Here is a 4,243-nt window from a genome sequence, read left to right as displayed (position 1 = left end):
ATATTTCTGGTTTCAGTTGAATGCATTTGAGCTGTAGGAAGCAGCAGGGAGCCCAGACTTTCCAGAGGCTCAGGCTGCTTCTGTGTCCACAGTTGTCTTGGGAACTCTCTCTGGCTGCTGCTACCCCTCCAAAGAACAATGGAGTTGTAGATGAAAACTCCCCTCTCCCTCCTACTGCCCCATCTTCTTCCTGTCCGCTTCTCTTTCCTATTCCCCCTCCTTCCCCTCCATCACCCTCCATATCCACATCGCTCTGTGCTAGGAATTGAATCCAGACAAATGCTCTATCTCTGAGCACCCAAGCTCAAGATCAAAACCTCTAAAATATGCCCATGCTCACAGATGGAAAGAAAACACCCAACACGCAGGGGTGAGGCCTCCCTTCCTCAGTAAAGTGTGTGAGCTCCAGAGGGCTCACAGACATATGATTTAATCCTTTCTCTTTTCTTTCTCCATAGGAGGGATGGAACTGGGAGCATCAGGATCCCTGACAAAGGCTCTGGCACTGGGCCTTAAGCACCTCCCATTTTACAAATGTAAGTGTACGTCTGACAATGGTGGGATACAGACTCGAGAATGGCCCTGCGGTGGTGTGGTTTTAATGAGATGCCCTCTTATCTATGGCATGTGAAGACTTAATCCCCATTTGGAGGGCTGGTTTGGATAGGTTTAGGAGGTGTGAACTTTCTGGAGCAGGTATGTCCCCAGGGGCAGGCTTTGATGTTTCAAAAGCCTTGCACAATTTCCAGTTTGTTCCCTCTGCTTCCTGCCGGAGGTTTAAGACGTGAGTGCTCAGCTGCTGTTCCAGTTACCATGGCTGCCGCCGCCATACTTTCCAGCTGTGATGGTAACGGAACCATAAGCCCCAAATAAAGCCGTCCTTTTTGAAAATGGTCAGGAATATATATACACACACACATATATAATTTAAATTTATTTTATGTGTATTGGTGTGAAGGTGTCAGAGGCCCTGGAACTGGAGTTATTAGTCAGCTGTGAGCCGCCATGTGGCTGCTAGGAATTGAACTGAAGAGCAGGTCCTCTGGAAGAGCAGCCAGTGCTCCAAAACAGCTGAGCCATCTCTCCAGCCCAGTCATGATGTTTACCACAGCAGTGTCAAAGTGATTAAAACAGTGCCTATGTGACTTGTTTAAAAAATAGCCTTTAGCCGGGCAGTGGTGGAGCACACCTTTAATCCCAGCACTCGGGAGGCAGAGGCAGGTGGATCTCTGTGAGATCCTTTCTACTCCCCTTCATGATTACTGAACCTAATTCTCCTCCAGGAAAATGCCCTGTCAATCATTGGATTGGAGAGATGGAGAGGAGGGAGGATTGGGCCAGGATCCTGTTGCCCTCCACTGCCTGCTGCCCTTTCTTCACTGGGCTCCCAGGTAGCTCAAAGCCTGCCACCTTCCAGGTTATGTCTTTTATAGGGTTAACCTTGGCCTGTACTTCAGAGTTATCCTTGGTTGTTACTCATGAATTAAAAGCTACAAGAGACCTTGACTTGAAAAAAAAAAGAAAGGAAGAAAGAAAGAAAGAAGAAAAGGAAGTGGTGGCAAAGACATTTTAATCTCTGCTACACAGGCTTCATGTAAGACTCAGATGAAATGAACTTTTACAGATGTAATCCGTGAATTCTAAACATGAGGTTGGGTGGGAGTGCTCCTGAGGAGGAAATATTGTTATAAACAACAGTGTTGTGGTTTAAGTAAAATGCTTCAGGTCCCTGAATGGCAGCAGGCAGCGGGCAGTGGGTCCTGAGACCACAGCAAGCCATGAAGGCAGCCGGGTTCCAGGCAGAGAGCCGCATGGTGGGTGAGAGACGGAGATGGATAGACATGCCACAAGACCATGCCGCAGGTCTCCAAAGGCAGCTGGTCCTGGGCAGGGAGCCACACAGCAGGTGAGAGACAGAGACATAGATAGGCATGCCATGCAGAATGAAGTTGGATATTTATTTAGTGGGTTATGGAAGGGAAAAGAGAGAAGGGGGAAGAGGAGAGAGAGAGAGACAGAAAGAGAGAGAGGAAAAGAGAGAGAGAGAAACAGGGAAGGGGGAAGGGGAGAAGTGGGGAAAGGGGAGAGATAGAAGCTGCCTCTTCAAAAGAGAGATGAAAAAGAAGGGATTCAGGCTGGAAGCTGAAGATCAGCTTGCCTCAGCAGAGAGGGGAGGGAGTGGGCAGGATTTGTCTCTTAAAGGAACAGGACGATCATTATATTCCCATCTTTTTTTTTTTATGATAAAAAGGCAGGAGGTTAGGCACCACAGGTTAAAGGAATTGGGGCAGTGGATTCTCAAGACTGCTTCCTGCTTATTTGTGGGTGTCATCTTTGGGGAGGGGAACCTGAGAAAGCTGAGTGCTGGTCACATCCTGGGGTAGCTGGTTTCTTTGTTCCTGTCCGGTGTTTGTGGTATGGAAATGTCTGGTGTCTCTTACACCTGTTTAAGTTATTGGTGGAACAGAAGACAAAGTTAGGTTTAGAAAAAAAAAATTTTTAGGACCAGGGAATTGAGAGGGGTGTATCTGACCTGTTTAAGGTGGATCATTTAACTCAGCTCCCTGGAACTCACAAGAATTCTTTGGGTTTATGAAAACATAAGGTTTTTTTTTTTTTAAGATTTATTTATTTATTTATTATGTATACAACATTCCATGTATGCTTGCATGCCAGAAGAGGGCACCAGATCTCATTATAGATGGTTGTGAGCCACCATGTGGTTGCTGGGAATTGAACTCAGGACCTCTGGAAGAGCAGTCAGTGCTCTTAACCTCTGAGCCATCTCTCCAGCCCTGAAAACATAAGTTTTAAACAGCAGCATATTTATATTAGAAAGACGGTAACAGATGTTTTTGTACAATAAAAAGATTTTTTTTAATTTAATTTATTTATTTATAATGTATGCAACATTCTGCCTCCATGTATGCCCACATGCCAGAAGAGGGCGCCAGATCTCATTACAGATGGTTGTGAGCCACCATGTGGTTGCTGGGAATTGAACTCAGGACCTTTGGAAGAATAGGCAATGCTCTTAAACCACTGAGCCATCTCTCCAGCCCCAATAAAAAGTATTTTTAAAACTATGGAAGGCACCGTGAGAGAGAATTTTATGAACTTGTATTTGTCCTCACACCTTTATAACTTGCAGGTACACACCTTAATAACTTTTATTTGTGTTTTGCTGAATTCATTTGGTGAGGTTGTGTTTTTAAATTGACAAAGCCTCTCAGCTGTCAAATTGCATTAGAGATCTTTGAGAAGGATAAAATTTTACTTGAGTTACTGATTAAAAAACAACAGAGAACTTACTTGGTTGGCACCTAGAACTACTCCTCAGGGTCCTTCATGGTCACTGAAGGTCGTATTTGTCTTTTGCTGTTAAGCACAAGGCCTGCTAGGCTCCAGAAGATCCTGTGGGGTGGAAATCTATAGGAAGACAAGCCTACCTTGACCTGAGCAGTTAGGCTGTCGATTCCAGCGATTCTGTCCACTGTCTGGTAATCTTCAGTTTAGATGAAAGGCAGTGTTTCCCAGTGGTCAGCACTTGGCAGTTGAAGCGAATTGTGGATGGATGTTGTTCTGTGCCCATCTGTCTTCTGTCTTCTTTGGAGGAAATAGAGTGCTGCTTCTAGGAGCGACCTGTCTCTCTCTTTTTTTTTTGTTTGTTTCTCTGTTTTTTTTTCTTTTCTTTCTTTCTTTATTTATTAAATATTTCTGTCTCTTCCCCACCTCCGCCTCCCCTTTCCCTCCCCCTCCCCCAATCCATTCCCCCTCCCTCGTCAGCCCAAAGAGCAATCAGGGCTCTCCGTCCCGTGGGAAGTCCAAGGAAAACCCTCCTCCGTCCAGGTCTCGTAAGGTGAGCATCCAAACATCCTAGGCTCCCACAAAGCCACTACATGCAGTAGGATCAAAATCCCATTGCCATTGTTCTTGATGTCTCAGTAGTCCTCATTGTCCGCTATGTTCAGTGAGACCAGTTTTAACCCAGGCTTTTTCATACCCAGGTCAGCTGGCCTTGGTGAGTTCCCGATAGAGCATCTCCATTGTCTCAGTGTGTGGGTGCACCCCTCGCAGTCCTGAGTTCCTTGCTCATGTTCGCTCTCCTTCTGCTCCTGATTTGGACCTTGAGATTTCAGTCCGGTGCTCCAATGTGGGTCTCTGTCTCTGTCTCCTTTCATCGCCTGATGAAGGTTAATATTCAGGAGGATGCCTATATGTTTTTCTTTGGGTTCTCCTTCTT

The sequence above is a fragment of the Alexandromys fortis genome, unplaced genomic scaffold (assembly GCF_014885135.2).
Source record: "Alexandromys fortis isolate MF-2015 unplaced genomic scaffold, M_Fortis_MF-2015_v1.1 scaffold_45, whole genome shotgun sequence".
NCBI classification, from domain to species: domain Eukaryota; kingdom Metazoa; phylum Chordata; class Mammalia; order Rodentia; family Cricetidae; genus Alexandromys; species Alexandromys fortis.
The sequence above is the reverse complement of the archived record's forward strand: the minus strand, read 5'-3'. Positions refer to the sequence as shown.